The sequence below is a fragment of the Hippocampus zosterae genome, chromosome 10 (assembly GCF_025434085.1).
Source record: "Hippocampus zosterae strain Florida chromosome 10, ASM2543408v3, whole genome shotgun sequence".
Classification (NCBI taxonomy): Eukaryota; Metazoa; Chordata; class Actinopteri; order Syngnathiformes; family Syngnathidae; genus Hippocampus; species Hippocampus zosterae.
The window spans coordinates 23258342-23276736 of record NC_067460.1 but is presented as its reverse complement, the minus strand read 5'-3'; the positions used below and the strand labels follow the sequence as shown (position 1 = coordinate 23276736).

Genomic DNA, 18395 nt, shown 5'->3' with positions numbered 1-18395 from the left:
AAGATCCTCCAACTGACATTGAAAAGGAGACTAATTGACACCGCGCGGAGCAATTTTCCTCCTCGTCGTGGTCCGCGTTCAACCGCCGGAGCGGAAAAGCCAAGCCGAGCGGATGCCCGAGCCCTGACGCTCCGAGCCGTGAACTTGACAACCTGCTCTCGGTCCCATGACTGTGCCGCACGCACACGCAAACAACACAAGGCCTTTGAACAGCAAAAAAAACCAAACAGAATCTTTAAATTGAAACACACAAGCCACAAGCCCGCCTTTGTGTCGCTCAAAGCCGTTACGACACGCAACGGCCTTCTATTTACGGCAGCTGGCTTGCGTGATTTACACCCAAAAATGCCCCGGCGAGGCTTTGCGGTGAGCTGGGACTGGCACGCGACTCCCGCTACGCTCCTCGGCGAAGTACGTGGGGAGCGGCCAGAAAGGCAAAGGAGCGGCGCATCGCGGGGACAAACAAGGTGAAAGGCTCACAGGATGTAAACACAGCCGCCAGGAAGGCAACAAAGAGCCAGCGCGAGACGCGGCCAGGAGGAGGAGGAGGAGGAGGAATGCAAACACGGCGTCAACGTGAGGTGAAGGCCACGTTTGGAGACTTGCGCAAGACTCTTTCAAAGGGGGGGGGGGGGGGGGGGTGATGGAAAACCCGCTCTTTCATGGTTTGCGCAGTCGGGGGTTGTACAAGCGAGTCGAGCTGAATTGGAGTTGTACAGCGCCAAGTCACGGCAGGAGTCATGTCAGGGCACCCTATGCATTTAGTAGCAACAATATACATATATATTTAAATATACTGTATATATATATATGTAGGTGGCCCGGTAGTCAAGTGGTTAGCACGTCGGCTTCACAGTGCAGAGGTACCGGGTTCGATTCCAGCTCCGGCCTCCCTGTGTGGAGTTTGCATGTTCTCCCCGGGCTTGCGTGGGTTTTCTCCGGGTGCTCCGGTTTCCTCCCACATATACATATATATATATATATATATATATATATATATATATATATATATAGATATATATATACACATATATATATATTCATTCATTCATTCATTCATCTTCCGAGCCGCTTGATCCTCACTAGGGTCGCGGAGGGTGCTGGAGCCTATCCCAGCCGTCTTCGGGCAGTAGGCGGGGGACACCCTGAATCGGTTGCCAGCCAATCGCAGGGCACACAGAGACGAACAACCATTCGCACTCACACTCACACCTAGGGACAATTTAGAGTGTTCAATCAGCCTGCCACGCATGTTTTTTTTTGGAATGTGGGAGGAAACCGGAGCACCCGGAGAAAACCCACGCAGACCCGGGGAGAACATGCAAACTCCACACAGGAGCTGGAATCGAACCCGGTACCTCCGCACTGTGAAGCCGACGTGTTAACCACTGGACTACCGGGCCGCCCTATATCTATATATATATCTATCTATCTATCTATCTATCTATCTATATATATATATATATATATATATATATATATATATATATATATATATATATATATATATATATATATATAATTTGCTTTTGTAAATTATGTATGCTTTTTTTAAATGCACATTTTTAAAGTGTCTTTGAGTGTGATGAAAAGCGCTTTCAAATAAAATGTATTATTATTATTATTATTGTTGTTACAGTATTAGTATATATACACACACACACACACACACACACACACAGATGCATATTCATCCGTTACTTGTGTCGCAACAAGTCATCGGCGTTGCGTATCAATGGCAGAGGAAAAAGGTACAAAGTCTCCCACGCCAGCCGTGTGGCCCTCATGCGCTTATTCAAAAGCTCCATTGGATGTCATAACGTGTTTGTTTACCTTTTTTTTTTTTTTTTTTAAGCATGCAGGGAGGGGAACAAATGGGTTACCTGAGCCTCGCTTGAGTCATCTGCATCCAGCACGCTTATGTGTGTCGGCAGGACATTTGAAAACAACAACCTACGACAACAACATCATCGTCATCATCATCATCATCAACGCGCCTGACAAACATCAACAAAGCGGCACGTGCCGGATGAGTTCCCCCCTTTATCCTGACGCCATTGTTGTCGCGTCCGACATTTGGCATTGGCTCGAAAAACACGCGCCTCGGCTTTGTTTGTCGGGAATCCGGGATTTCCCCGGCACAAAAACACAGGGCGCTGTGATGTCACCGAGCGATGTCACGCTGGAAGGATGCGGATGAAAGTCATGATGAAAGATATTAGTGCCGCACTGAGAATCCAAGAGAGGAGCGTAGCGAGAGAACGCTCCGTTTTTGAGGTGTACTCAATTAGAAAAAAGGTTGGAAAGGAATTGCAAGTCACCGTATCGGGTTTGCGGTTGACATTTTCTTCAGTCTCACCCCCCCTCCCCCATTAGAATTGGGATATTTGTGCGTTCCATTAAAACGACGGCGCCAAGTACGACGCGCGCGTCATATCACGCGCTCTGGTGAATGAAGAAGATTGTTTACTACGATTTTGATCCCCCCCCTCCTCCTCCCACGCTTGCATTTACTTGGTTCATGTGCGGGAGAGTGGGAATGCTGGGCGGCCCCCCCACCCCCGCTTTTGACTCACTTGAAGTCTAGACTTGTGAGCGGAGAGACTTTTTAATTCATTCCATTCGTGTGTGGTTTCTGTTTTCATTTTTTTATTGTTTGGCTCAGCCGCCTTGAAAAAGGGGGATGACACATTTGAATAGTTCTCTTTTCTTCTGCCATGATTGCAATTCTTTCACGATGATTATTTATTATTACCGCCGTGGGTGTTAGTTCACGCCAACAAACGAAAAGCGCGGTGGGATTAAAGCAGCGGGGGGGCTGTTGCGGCCAAATCCCCGTGAGTCGCGTCGAAAGTATGTGAAACTAAGGGAGGTCGCCGTGGCAACCGCCGCGGCGCGAGTGGGCGGTAAACGGCACACCTTGCACGACAACGGTAGAGATTGACGGACGCGAGCGAGATAAATGCTCTCGGGTTACTTTATTAGGTACACCCGAGGAGATCCCCCCCAAATGTGAAAAAGCGCTCTCCAGTGCAAACGGCAATAAACACGTCGCCCAACGTAATGCTTCAAAAGCAAAAGTACCGCTGAAGTCGGGCGGACATTTTTTTTTTTTTTTAATTTGAAGGGAAAATAGCGGCACCATACTCACATCCGATGATCCAACTACAGATCGACGCGCTAAAACTCACACGAACACACACAAAAAAAGATCTTCAAAACAAAACCCCATTTTAGCGCCAATAGCCACGTCATGCGAGCATTGTACGATCGCGGGAGAAAGAACGAGTCCAAAGAATAATTTGTCAAGAGTGCGTAATCTGCCGCGTCGCGGGCTCAACTCTGGAAGACGAGACATTTTAGAGGACAAATAGCGGCACTGTGAGGACGTCACATGACCCCGCCACATTAACCGCCACGGTCTGTTAGCTTGACGCGAAGCTGTCATGCTAAAAAAACAAACAAAAAAACAACACAAAACAAACCGTCGACATGCTAACGGGAATTAGCATAGTTGCTATGGCAATTCACAACCGCTACATGAATTCAAGCGGCGCACTTTATTTTATTTTATACTCTAAAATATACAGATTTAGATTTGTGATGACGTCACACGACTCCGCCACATTAACCGCCGCGGTCTGTTAGCTTGACGCGAAGCTGTCATGCTAAAAAAAAAAAAAAAAAACCAACACAAAACAAACCGTCGACATGCTAACGGGAATTAGCATAGTTGCTATGGCAATTCACAACCGCTACATGAATTCAAACGGCGCACTTTATTTTATTTTATACTCTAAAATATACAGATTTAGATTTGTGACGACGTCACACGACTCCGCCACATTAACCGCCGCGGTCTGTTAGCTTGACGCGAAGCTGTCATGCTAAAAAACCAAAACAAAAACAACACAAAACGTCGACATGCTAACGGGAATTAGCATAGTTGCTATGGCAATTCACAACCGCACTTTATTTTATTTTATACTCTAAAATATACAGATTTAGATTTCTTAGCCCCCCCCCCCCCATGAAACCAAACACTCACTCGATCAAACTCCTAAAAATGGCCCCCTCCCGCAAGACTTGTGCACTTTTTCTCCTGTTGTAATTGAATTTGCCGGTTTCTCTTGTGTGTCCCGTTATTGACTGGGAGTTTAACAAGGGAGGGGGGGGGGGGCTGCCGGCCCCACGCTGCCTGGCTGTAGGCGGGAGGAAGAGGTGCAAGGGGGTGGCCGTGGGGAGGCGAAGTGAGGGGATGTGGGGGGGGGGGCACGCTGGTAATTCGGGGACAGGCCGGGGGCGCGGTGCCAGCGAATTAGAGAGGCGGCCCGCAGGACAGGTTTTAATTTGCGCTGCCATGTGCACAGGCATGCGCCTCGGCTCGTCTCATTAGGCCGGCCGCCGTCTTCTGAGAAACGCAGAGGAGTCAAGACCAGCCCGGTGCCAGTCAAATGCTCACTCCACAGATTACGCGCTTGCTTTATTTACTTAGCGGTAGTTGGTGCTAGGGCGGCCCGGTAGTCCAGTGGTTAGCACGTCGGCTTCACAGTGCAGAGGTACCGGGTTCGATTCCAGCTCCGGCCTCCCTGTGTGGAGTTTGCATGTTCTCCGGGTCTGCGTGGGTTTTCTCCGGGTGCTCCGGTTTCCTCCCACATTCCAAAAATATGCATGGCAGGCTGATTGAACACTCTAAATTGTCCCTAGGTGTGAGTGTGAATGGTTGTTCGTCTCTGTGTTCGCGATTGGCTGGCAACCGATTAAGGGTGTCCCCCGCCTACTGCCCGAAGACGGCTGGGATAGGCTCCAGCATCCCCCGCGACCCTAGCGAGGATCAAGCGGTTAGGAAGATGAATGAATGAATAGTTGGTGCTAACTTCAGGTGTGTTTTAGAGCCGTTTGTGAGTGAGTGAGGAGGAGCGCAAAAAAAATTTTTTTTTTAAATCTATTCAGTGCTTTCTTGGTAACTTTGTGAAGGCTTCGGGTAAGAGCAAAGAGAGAATCCATTCAATTCTGAAGCGGTTGCCGGCCAATCACGGGACACGCGGAGACAAACGACCGTTTGTGCTCACGACCACACCTCAGGCCAAATTTCGAGTGTTCCATTAACATTTTAAATTAACATTCATATTTTTGGAATGGGTCAGCTAACCGGAGTACCCGCAGAAAAGCCACGCAGGCACGGGGGAGAACAGGGCAGACTCCACGCAGGAAGGCCGGAGCCTGGATTCAAACCCACAACCTCTGCGCTATGAGCTGGACATGCTAAGTGGACCACTGTTGATGCATCTGACATCAAGATTGAATCAACGTTAGTATTAAATGTTGACGCAGATCTGGAAAAGTGCGGCCAGCATTTATTGGTCAATATATTATGAATCTTATTATTATTATCGGCCGCAAAGAACAACAGCGGTCATGAAGCTGCCCGAGCTGAGGCGCGACGCCCGGCTGGAAGCGGGTTAGCGCTAGCGTGTCATCCGTCAACTAATTGCGCTACATTAACTTCTCCATCTGCGATGATCATGTCATCATCGCGGAGATGATGGAGAGGATGGCGAGACCCGCTCGGGTCCGGGGGGGAAGCGCCGCCACGTCTCCGCTGACTCGGCCGGGAGGGAGAACGCCTCGTCGTCTCCGTGGCGACGGATTTGTGCCATGAATCCATGAGCCAGAAGTAGCTCATTCTTTTTTTTTTATTTGGAACAAATTTGCTTCCGATTCTACACTTTTTTCAATCTTCATCAAGCAAAATAAAGACAATAAGTCACACGCTATATCGTGACAGCCATTATGAGAGAGTGTCGTGAATTTCGTGTAGAGGGAACGAGCTACTGTTCCTTAGCGCTGGGGGATGCTAATTAGCACTCAGAGTCCCACGGGAAGACAAATGCGAGTCCAAAAGGACGTGCTCGCTGTGTCTTTCTTCATGTAAGAGACAGGCTAACTCGGTGCTATTGTACGGGATAAAAGAGATCCGCTCGGGGGTCAGAGATAGTTCAAAGGAAACGAAAGGTTACAAAGGTCAAATATTGACAAAAGACAGCTTCTCTACACTGGTGTCTACAATGACGCCCTCTGTTCAAGAAGCGAGTGATAACAAGAACAACATATCCCGAAATATCTTATGGAACCGAGCAGCTAGCAGGCACCAATTCGGAAAACCGCGGAAGTCCGTCTCCAAAGCGGTCACAATGACTCTTTGTCAATAGTTTTGAGACTTCGGGCCTCGAAGAAATCGCACTTAGCAATGAAGGGAACGGGGTCGCTAACGGTGAGGGGTTTAGTATTTGCCAAGTGTGGGAAAGGGGGGGGGGGGGGGGTCAGGCAGGTCAGGCTTTAAGTCCGGGAGGGTGTGTGTGGGGGGGTTAGGTTTGGGTTCCGGCTGGAGTTAAGTTGAGGATATTGGCTTGAGCCGAAAATAATTGCATGAATAATAGAGCGCTGTCTGGTTAGCTTCATGCTAACAAACGAGGCAAAAAATGCCATAGACAAGCTAATAATGATCAGCATTGTCTTGCAGTGTTTAAACATCTTAAGCGAGGCATATTTGAATACAGTGGAGCATGCAGAAGGATGCCATTAAAAAAAAAAAAGGGATATAGTCTTGATCATCTGTGAAGAACGAATCGTATTACTGCGGCTTACTGGGGAGTGACTACGGCCATGAACACCCGTACATTGGACTGTAATTTAATAGCCGCAAGAGACCAATGCGCACACTCTCCAAATAGCACAAGCGTGTCCGTTGAATTGAAAGAAAAATGTGGCCAAAAGTGTTCTTTGTAATTGTTCCCTTAGGGGGGTCAGGGCGGAATAAATTCATGTCATATTCATTCACATCAATGGGAAAAGATGGGGGTGATTTCAGTTCCGAGTGTGGTCAAAAGTGCCACTTTAGTTCCAAAAAAAAGAAGACCAGAGTCACTCCTGAGGGACACTCGGTGTGGGCGGTTTTCCTTCATGCGAGAGTCTAATGAGCCTCACTGTTGTTAAATGTGAGCTGCGAGCTTCATCCAAGATGTCTGCCGAGGAGTCAGCGGTGACCACCTGGCCGCCCCCCCACACCCACCACCCTCCGGGAGCTCCTCCAGCTCCGCCCGTCAATCACCGGGCCTGACACAACACAGTCTGCTGGGCAGCCCGGCGCGGCGGGAGGTCCGCGGACACCTGCGACCCCGTGATGGGAAACAGAGCGGCTTCAAGGTGGCGAGATGTTTTGCTTTCCACCTGCTCGTGACACCGGATCGGCGTCAAAGCCTCAAGCCTCAAAAACCTCGGGGCCCCGACTCCCACGCTAGCAGCTCTGCCTTTCCCTCGCAAGCTGTGCCGCGATGCCCAGACGTCGGGCTCGCTTTCCCCCGCTCATGCCCCATTTGGGGGACTTGCTTGCATCCGCGCTCCGAGACTAAATGAATTCAAATGGAAAGGGAAAAAAAAAAGTGCCGCACAGACAAAAATAAAAACAACAACAACAAGCACCACGGAGACAAAAATGGAGCCACCAATTTATATTAACTTGTAACTCACACTTGCGTTTTTCGTAGAGACTAAAAGGTTGGACTAAGGTTAGCTCGTTCATTCCCAATGACGGATTTAGACGTCTTTTCAGGCTCCGCCCAATCGATCCCAGGTACTTATTTATTCATCTTCCGAGGTGCTTGATCCTCACGAGGGTCGCGGGGGATCGCGCTGGAGCCTATCCCAGCTGTCTTCGGGCAGTAGGCGGGGGACACCCTGAATCGGTTGCCAGCCAATCGCAAGGCACACAGAAACGAACAACCATCCACGCTCACACTCACACCGAGGGACAATTTAGCGTGTTCAATCAGCCTGCCATGCATATTTTTTGGAATGTGGGAGGAAACCGGAGCACCCGGAGAAAACCCACGCAGGCCCGGGGAGAACATGCAAACTCCACACAGGGAGGCCAGAGCTGGAATCGAACCCGGTACCTCTGCACTGTGGAGCCGACGTGCTAACCACTGGATTACCGGGCCGCCCGGTACTTATTTATAGTACTTTCAATTTATTTTCAAGACTTAGCGTAAAATGACCTGAATGAGCATAGCAGACCTCTACAATGGGGGCGGGGGGTGTTTTAATTGGTAGCGGGATTTACTTTACTGTACTTTCTGTGGGTGTGGGATGCAACGGGGGAGGAAAATCCACTTGCGGCTTCTACCGTTGGGTAGCTCATTCGTCATGGATCTGGGTGAGCTTATGGAAAGGGTCAGGATTCAGGTTTATGATTGAGGGAATTGGATAAGTAAGGATCAGCGTTAGAGACATTGGATGGATGGAAGGTAATGTTCAGGATCGGGTAAGGGCTGCGGTTAGGGGATAGCGATAGATGCTAAATAGTTACCCCAAATAATTCTCAAGATTTTTATTTTTTTTTAAACTCATTCCGCACCAGCCAATTCTAGACCAAGTCTGAAAAGACGTTTAGAAACGTCTGTGGGAGTGAATGAGTTAATCGTGCTGCTTTTGAAGCTTCTAGCTCGAAGTTGCTACGTCAAACGGACTTTAGCTTGAAGTTGCTAACGGACTTCAGGGCCTACACGCTTGGCTGGTGGTGTCTCAGGTGTTACAGTTAATCTTGATGTCATCCCAGGCGAGGCTGCAGGCGCAAAGAAAACAGGCCTGACCTGTAACGGTGGGTGGGACCGCCGCTTGGACAAGTCCAGACAAGGCCCCATCGTTCCGTCGCCCTCGACGCTCTCGCGGGGGCCAAAGCGCAATGAGGCTCCCTAGGGAAGCCGGGGGAGCAGGTGCGAGGCCGAGAACACCGCCGGGGACTCCCACAGCTCATCACGAGCCGGTCGGCGGGTTGAGGAAGTGTCAAAGACTTAAAGTCACGCGACGATTTTTTACGTAAGGCAGAGCGGATTTCAAATCGACGTGTTTTGAAACGAGGAATGAATGCTACGTTCAAGGCAAGCGGGAATTTCTGATCTCCGTTGGGGATATGAGTCAATTCCTGAACATTTCCCATTTCCTTCTGCTTCGCTCTCATTCTTTTCCCCATTTCCTGATATTCAATCTGATTTGGTTCCTCATTCCTACCGTTCATTTTTTTTACCCCTCCATTTTTTGTCATATTTTTTTTCCCTATTTCCTAAGATGGAGACCGGTCGTTCTCATTTTCCGACTGTTTTTAAATTTGATTGAACATTCATTTGATCGATCGTGATTTGAAAACGACGAGTCAAATTCTTTGGCATGGGATTTTATTCCAAAAGAAAGAAAAATATGATCGGTATGACTAGTCAAATTTTATAGTTGCGGTTCGAACGCAAGAGTTCAAGAAGTCACGACTGTATGTCACGGTATGAGGCGTCATGCTCATTTTGTTCCTTCTCGGAGACGTTTTGGCATGCTGAGAACTGACAGACAGATGGGCGATGAGGCACACGAATGTGACGTAACCGCTAGAGCAAAAAGTACAGTGGCCCGAAAGAGACAAATGGGGGGTTGCGGGGGGGGGGGGCATTTTTCTGAGCTTGGGAGTCCGTTTGTAGTGACCAAGATCAAGTGGGTTTTTTTTTTGTTTGTTTGTTGGTTTCGGACATTTTTTTTGGTGCATTTTTGCCGCGCAGTCATGTTGAGTCGGATTAAAGGAAAACGAGAACATACGAACGCTCTCCAGGCATTCGAGAAGAAGAAAAAAATATAATAAATAAATAAAACGGTGACAGCAGATGCGGTCTCGAGTGGTCTGTTTCGCTGACTCATGGTCGGTCGCCGCCCACAAACTAAAACTCGGACTCTTGTTTCCACGGCAACCATCGTTTAGACACTCCAAAGCAACAATTGGCCACTTGCAACTCACGATTGCGATCGACAAACTTTTGGCCAGTTGCCTCGGAGGCGCGATTCTGGCAGATTCGGTCGTCGATCCGAAACGGAGTCGCCGCTAGTTGACGTGTTAGCATTTTAGCTAAGTTTTAGCTACATTTCTCTCAACAGCATTTGTCTGCATGCGGCCACTGCGACTTTGCCGGACGTGAAACAAAAAAAAAAGAAAAACGGCAGCAGTGGCGAGCGCGCGCATAAACACGGTCGTCCATCACCCGACGTTAAAAACAAATCAAGTTTTTTTATGACGGCCTCTCAGGTTTTTATCTGACTTCCCACTCGGTGGGCTTCCTGGTTCCTTAATCAACGCGGGGGCAACGACGCACGACCAACGCCGCGGAGAAAGTCGCGACCTTTGGCTCGCATGAATGGCAGGAAACGTCTGCGCGGCGAGGCCGCCGTCGATTGAGAGTCGATTGCGTTGCTTGATATCGAAGTGAAGCGCAGAAGCCCCCCCGCCCCCCCCGTGCGTCTCTCAAGAGCCCCCTGCAGGCGGCCGGCTTGTTGGGACAGCTGCTGGCACGGCTCTCCGCGGGCTGCCTGATTCATTTTCTCAGTCAACAGCACAAACTTGCACGGCGGCCACAATGCAGTCAGGCGTGACTCACGGGCCCATTTGGACGTTTGGGCAATGACCGCGCACACCCACGCGCACGCACACGCACGTATGCGGGCACATACAAAGAAGAGAGTGACCATGTCATTGTTTTCCTCTGTCACTTTTCTTTCAAATAAATTAAAATTAAATTAAAAAAAATAGACTATATAAATCATCATTTTCATCGACATTCGTTTGATATATTTACTTTCGTGACTTAGATAGTTAGTCAGTAAGTTAGTTAGTTGGTTCATAATAATAGGCAACTGAATATGACGCTAGGATTGAGTGTTATGTAGTCGGTTCGTCTCAATTGGTATTTTGCCGAGTTGTCGTATGGTAATCGAGTTACTCATTTAGGCAGCTACTTATTTGGCAAATTGGTCAGTTAGTCTATACTAGGTGATTGAGTTGGTCGATCAGTTAGGTGGCTTGTTAGCAACAGTAGGCGACTTAATATAAGGAATAGTTTAGTTCATATTTTAGTCCACTTTTTAGTCCATTTGATCATCAATATCTCAAAAGCAGTAGAGGGGACTAATTCGTTAGCTAGCTAGCTAGTGCTACTAACAGTCAGTCATTATTTAGTCAGTTGTTTGGTTAGCTAGTTTTTAGTTTTTGTTAGACTAGAAAGCAGTAGAGGGGACTAGTTCGTTAGCTAGCTAGCTAGCGCTACTAACAGTCAGTCATTATTTAGTCAGTTGTTTGGTTAGCTAGTTTTTAGTTTTTGTTAGTGCTGGTTAGTCAGCTACTTATTTTGGATTGGATTTAATTGCTAAGTGAGATAGAAATTAGTACCTAGTCATCAGTCAGTCAGTTTTGTTAGGTACTTAGTAGTTGACCAATTGTTTATTAGTTAGTCTGTGATTCACTTGGTTGGCTAGCTAGTTTGTTTGGCAGTTGTTGTTTTTTTTACCCTTCCAGTGAGCTGATTGTTTGTCTGTTAGTTAATAAGTAAGTAAGTTGGATGTTAGTGGGTCAGTCAGTCAGTTAGTTAGTCATTACTTTTTATTTTGTGAATCAATTTGGAAGATGAATGAATGAATTTGTTTATTTAGCCTACAGTTAGTCAGTTAGGTAGTTGTAGTAGGTGGGTGAGTTAGTTGGTCAGTCAGTGAATTAGTTTGGTCGGTTGATGAGTTAACTTCATCTTTAATTGGTTGGTTAGTCCTTTGTCATCGGTTGGTTTTCAATTCTTCTATTAGTTATTGGTGGAGTTGGTTACTTTTGAGGTCATTGAGTCGTTTGGCGGGTGGGTGGCTGGGTCGCTAGGTTGGTTGAGAGTCACTCCCAAGTACAACGAAAAAAAAGATGTTTTGGGGAACAAACACGTGTGTCCCCATGACACCGAGACGGTGGACATGTGACACACGTGTGCTGAGCCTTGAAATAGAATGAAAGAAATCTTAATCTGCCGTGGGCGTCACCACATGACACAAGTGTTGCGCAACGACGACGAGAAGTGAAAGACTGTGGCGTGAATCACAGCACCAGTGACCTACTTTTGATTGTAAACAGTCCCGCTCAAACTTTACAAGTGTTACTAAAAAAAAAAAAAAAAAAAAAATCATGATGGCCACATAATGTACCGTATAAAAATAGTACACAAAAGGATGCGTTTCAACACTGTCGACAACAATGAAGAATTTCTACCGGACGGCAATTGATTATGCAAGTGTACCGAAGTTGTCGTCCACAAACAGTTGTGACAGGATGAGAAATACAAACACGATTCCTCTTTGTGTACTTGGATTATTGCTCCAATAGTTCTTTTGAATACGTTTGAAAAGCAGCTCAATGAGCAGGCCAGATGGGCGTCGATGCGGGGGCTTCTCAGGGGCTCCGCACAATGTTTCGCAAGAGGGCCTTTCCTTGTTTTATTTGGACTAATTATGCGTCATCGGGAACTTATTAGTCAGCCCACCCACCCCACCATCGATGAACTGCGGCGGCGATTAATTACGGGGGTCCAGATTTTGGTGGCCGGGCAGAACCGTCTCAATTGGCGTCGCCGGTTCTGCCTCGATGGGTCTGATGTTGGCCCGTACTGACTTGACCACATTATTGCCAATCCCATTAAGATAATAATAATAATAATAATAATAATAATAATAATAGTGACACCCAGCACACGACTATGACGCTAATAAGAAGCGTGCACGCTAGTTGGTGACTCACACTTTCCATTTGCATCAATGACGACGACGACGCTACGGGCGCGGGCGGGAGTGGCTACGTGCTGACTCAGAGCTACGCAAACAGCTCGGCTCATCATAAAGCTCATGAAGCCCCTTTGGAAACGCAGCAACGTCTCGAGGGCTTCATCCGACTTTGGAGACGCCAAACAATCTCATTCATCAATAACGCCAACGTTTGAATGACACGCTACGACGTATTCGCTGAACAATGTCCTTATCGTTGTGCTTGCGGGTTGCGACATGAGAAAGCACGTTGCCGACACGAAAAACGACATAACCGATTCCGAGACGTCATTGGAATCCTATTCATGATGTGACATGAAACGTGACAGAAACCAGTAAAAAAAAAAAAATGTCATTGAACTTTCATTATTGTTAGACACGCCATATTTTCAAAAGATATATTACCGCGTGTTATTTGCACAGCTCTCGTAGTCGGAACGGGTTGTGCAGGCGTGTCTAATCAATTGGCCGCCCAGTGAAAGCAAGTCAACAAGGTAAGATGAACCATTATAATGAATTATTAGAGTATTGCTCAAATCATGAGGATTATTCTTGCCCGTTGCCAATCGTGTAGTTGGTACGCGTGCAAGTTTACGGGAAGGAAGCTCCTTCGGCAACGTCGGACTAAACGGTTGCCAAAATGTTTGAAATTTGGTGCATTTCGGGCCAGTGCCTGGCAAAAGGTTGCCAGGACTCAGTACCTGGAATATTTCATTCATTCATTCATCTTCCGAGCCGCTTGATCCTCACTAGGGTCGCGGGGGGTGCTGGAGCCTATCCTAGCTGTCTCCGGGCAGTAGGCGGGGGACACCCTGAACCGGTTGCCAGCCAATCGCAGAGCACACATAGACGAACAACCATCCACGCTCACATTCACACCTAGGGACAATTTAGAGTGTTCAATCAGCCTGCCACGCATGTTTTTGGAATGTGGGAGGAAACCGGAGCACCCGGAGAAAACCCACGCAGGCCCGGGGAGAACACGCAAACTCCACACAGGGAGGCCGGAGCTGGAATCGAACCCGGTACCTCTGCACTGTGAATCCGACGTGCTAACCACTGGACTACCAGGCCGCCCTATTAGGAATATTGTAAATATTCATTCATTCATTCATCTTCCGAGCCGCTTGATCCTCACTAGGGTCGCGGGGGGTGCTGGAGCCTATCCCAGCTGTCTCCGGGCAGTAGGCGGGGGACACCCTGAACCGGTTGCCAGCCAATCGCAGCGCACACAGAGACGAACAACCATTCACACTCACACTCACACCTAGGGACAATTTAGAGTGTTCAATCAGCCTGCCACGCATGTTTTTGGAATGTGGGAGGAAACCGGAGCACCCGGAGAAAACCCACGCAGGCCCGGGGAGAACATGCAAACTCCACACAGGGAGGCCGGAGCTGGAATCGAACCCAGTACCTCTGCACTGTGAAGCCGACGTGCTAACCACTGGACTACCGGGCCGCCCGGAATATTTCACGGCAATGAAAAAAAACAAAGACGGAACATGAAACCGCAGCGTCTCCTATGAGCACAAATCAGGCGGGAACGTGTCCCACGTTCGAAAAAGACACAAAAATGGTCACGCGAGTGCTGAGTCATGCATGCTCTTCCAAATGATGGAACAATGCGAACCTTTATGGAACCTTTCACAAGTCGCTATCCAGGGAAATTCCGTACTTCATGCGACCGCACTCTAAGTGTGTGTGTGTGTGTGTGTGTGTGTGTGTGTAGTCAGCATGCAGGCGTGCGTCACGTGGTGAGCGAGGTGAAGGGCTATTAGGGCAAAGGCGACTGCTGCGCCGGGTTACTCAGTAACCTGCACGCTCGTCTTCACTTCCCCAACCGTACCAAACACACTATCAACACACACACACGCATCACACGGAAGCGCACACACACACACACACACACACACCGCAGTGCAGTGCAGCTGCACGGGTGAAGCAATCATTTTGACCTCGAATGTGTTTCTTTTAAGGGAGGGGGGTGTTGCCAGATGTGCGACCCCCAAAAATAAATATGGACGCTTGTCACCCAAATGAGGCCTTCCGCAACTCGGCCATCCCGCGCACGGCTAGCAAACTCTTTCCGGTAAACAGCACCGACGAGCGGATACTTTCTTGCGCCGGGTTTATTTGAGGGAGGCGTTCATTTCGCCGAGCGGACGCCGTCTTCCCCCCCCCCCCCCCCCCGAGTACGCGTCAGTGTCCGCGTAATGAGTAATGATTGACAGCGCGCGGCATGACTCACATGCTTGTTAGCAGTCATGTTCTTGTTCCTGACTGGGGTCCAAACTCCACGAAAATATGACAGTTTGTCCAAAGCCAAGCCGTGCACATGTCACGGCTGGCTAAACAACAACAATTAGCATTGGAGTGATGCGGGCTGAGGGAGGATGGGGGGGGGGCTTGTACAAAGTGTTCCTGACAAGTTTTTTTTGGGGGGGGGAGCCGACACAATGTTATGGCCACGCTCGCCAATTCCCACGTTGCTTAGTGGCGGCGCCGTTCGGAAAGGAGCACGACTTTAAAAAAAAAGTGAATTTCGGTTTATATTTCATTACTAGGCGGCCCGGTAGTCCAGTGGTTAGCACGTCGGCTTCACAGTGCAGAGGTACCGGGTTCGATCCCAGCTCCGGCCTCCCTGTATGGAGTTTGCATGTTCTCCCCGGGCCTGCGTGGGTTTTCTCCGGGTGCTCCGATTTCCTCCCACATTCCAAAAATATGCATGGCAGGCTGATTGAACACTCTAAATTGTCCCTAGTTGTGAGTGTGAGCATGTATGGTTGTTCGTCTATGTGTGCCCTGCGATTGGCTGGCAACCGATTCAGGGTGTCCCCCGCCTACTGCCCGGAGACAGCTGGGATAGGCTCCAACCCCCCGCGACCCTAGTGAGGATCAAGCGGCTCGGAAGATGAATGAATGAATGAATGAATTTCATTACTAACAGATTGTTATTCACCATCAAAAAAAAAAAAGAAGTTTGGGACAAGAATTGATAAGAATTTAGCGATTTCAATCCCATTGCCAGTTCTCATCCGGGGTGGCAATGAAACGGAACTATCCGACGAGCAGTTTGTAGAAATGTAATTACCGTGGATCTCTGCAATTCACGGAGAGGGAGTGATTAACGAAAATACGCATTTAACTGATGAAAAAAAAAAAAAGACAATAATTTGAAATACGTTTCTCATTTGGACCAGAAAGTGCCTGATCCAAATGAGAAAGTTTCTCGTCCTAACGAGCACTTTTTGTTCTCTTCTATTAACGTGGAGGCGTTCAATGCGAAACAAGCTAGAGGGAAACAAACTACAGCCGTATTGGGTTTCCCGACTTGTGTTGAATAAAAAAAATCATAAAAGATCGGATAAAGGCTCATTTTCCGTTCTTCAAGCTCCAATTTTGAAAGAACGGGAGAAAACTCAACCCCTTTCACTGGAGACAACACTGCCCCCTAGCGGCCAGAGGAGTCTCTCCAATGCGTGAATGTTGAGGTGCAACGTTTGTTCGAAAATTGTTTGCTTTTGTTTTGTTTGTTTGTTTGTTTGTTTGTTTGTTTTATTGAACATAAAACATATACAGTAATAATTTGACAGAAAATAAGGTAGATAAAAAAGTAAAAGAAAGAAATCAGTCTTCATTCAACACAGTTATTATGTTCAAGGGAGTAGGATGAAGTAAAAAAACTTATCTAGTCCTACCCCGTTATGTGTTTATATCTACTAAATCATTTTTATATCAATCAGAAAAGAAAAAGTAAGAAGAAGTCTCCATTAAGGCTCATACTTTACCCTTAACCGTGATATTTTCACAACTTTTGGTTTGTATCGGGATTATATAAATAAAAACAAAAACTCAACCAATTTGAATTTCAATTAGAACTTAAGGTGCACATTTTTTGATACTGATGAGTTTTTAAAATTTTTTTTTCTTTACAATTTTTGATGGTACAGAATTAGAATATGAGAGGGTTAAAGTCTTGAGATTAAAAGACAAACAACAAGAAAATGAATTTAAATTTGATGCTGATGATTAAAAATAAAGCGTGAGAAATGTGATGGTAAAAAAAAAAAAATCTAAGGATATTATCGGTCAAAGCGCCTGATTTTGGAATCAATTCCGATGCTTCAGATCCCCTTTTGAATGAATAAAAAATAACAATCATAATAATAATAATAATTTTTATCCATTTGTGTTCATATTGTATTTAATTGAAAGATGTTTGTTGTTTTTTTTTTTCTCTTTCTCCTTTCTTCTTTCTACATACATTCTTGCTGCTGGAGGCTGTAAATTTCCCCATTGTGGGACGAATAAAGGATATCTTATCTTATCTTATCTTTTACACGACGATAAAACGTTGCAGGGTCGAGGTCTGAAAAGTTACATCTGGCGACCGGTCTCAAATTTGCCTTTGATTGAGGGAAAACTGGCAGGGTGCTCCATCATTGCCTTTGACAGGCCGGCCAGCCAATCGGCGCTGAGCAAACAGCAACCTGGCCACCGCAACTTTGTTTTTATGGGGCCACCTGGACATGCATCTGGTCCGGCCCAGGGTGCAGATGGACGTGCATTAATAGACCGGCCGTCGCTTGCGTCCAAGCGCACTTCGAAAAAAATATATGTACTGTATACATTAATAATAATAATGATGACAAAAATAAATGAGGTCCGATTATGGCGGTCTCAAGTTCCCAGCGTTCCTCTTTCGAACAGGCGCCCGTTACATAACGTCCTCGGCTGAGAAAGGGGCCGTTGACACGGGGTAACCTTTGCCCGATAACAAAAGCAACTTGGACAAATAATTAACATGCAAAAAAGGAGGGGGGAAAGGGGGGCGGAGATAGGGGCGGGGTGGCGGGTGTGTTCATAATTGCGATTGTTATGTAAAAATGAATCACACTGCATGAGCAAAGACGTGAAGAGAGCGTTAATGACGTTTTCATTCATAGCACAATAACACGGCAAGAGAACCCAGGCAGGTTTTTGGCACTGCGCTATCATAATGTTTAAATATCTTTCTTTTTTTTTTCAAATGACGGTAAATTACATCGAACGACCAACACCATGAGAGTGGGCTACTGGTGGTAAATGTGAGCTAAAAATGCGGATTTATATAAAGACCAGTAAAATAAATCGAAAGGCATCTGTTGTATACCATGATTAGAAAGTCAGTGGAAAATGTGTACATGTTATAAAGAAAGTGGATTAAAATAAAATCTATTCAGGATCAATTACAATGAAATGGGGGAGGGGAGATAAATTAAATGATGATAAGCAAACAAACAAAAAAAATTACATATTTTATATACATATATATATATATATATATATATATATATATATATAAGCATATAAGTTTGCAAATAAAATAAGCATATTGCAAACATTAATCGATGACATCATCCTGTCGCATGTTGCGGCCCATAATGGGACTCACGTGCCCGCAAAACAACTCCTTGTTGGCTGTTCTGATTGTTTTGTGGGCAAGAAACGGGGTGGCGATAAAATATTTTCTCAAGTTTCTCTATACGGTGGATTTTCCCCCCGATGACGGGACGAAAGAGAGCATCGGCCCTGGTAACGGGGCGCTTTATTCTGCCCAGTTAACGGAGCTAGCGCGTCTATTTTTAAAGGAACAGCGTGCATCCCACGTCATCCCAGAAGGCCGGCGAGATGGGACCGGCGTCCGCTGAACTGCAGTGACCCCGGCAGGGCTCCCCGCTAGCATGCCTGAG

The 18395-nt window shown here is 47.0% G+C and overlaps 1 protein-coding gene and 1 long non-coding RNA gene across 2 annotated transcripts in view; one reads left to right on the top strand and one right to left on the bottom strand.

Moving 5' to 3' along the window:
• Nucleotides 1–18395, bottom strand: part of usp16 (ubiquitin specific peptidase 16) — a 274331-nt gene that overhangs the window by 247787 nt on the left and 8149 nt on the right. The window lies entirely within an intron of this gene.
• LOC127609035 (uncharacterized) lies at nt 3273–3703 on the top strand. Its single transcript, XR_007964460.1, has 2 exons — nt 3273–3420; nt 3649–3703. It is a non-coding gene; the product is annotated as an uncharacterized LOC127609035 (long non-coding RNA).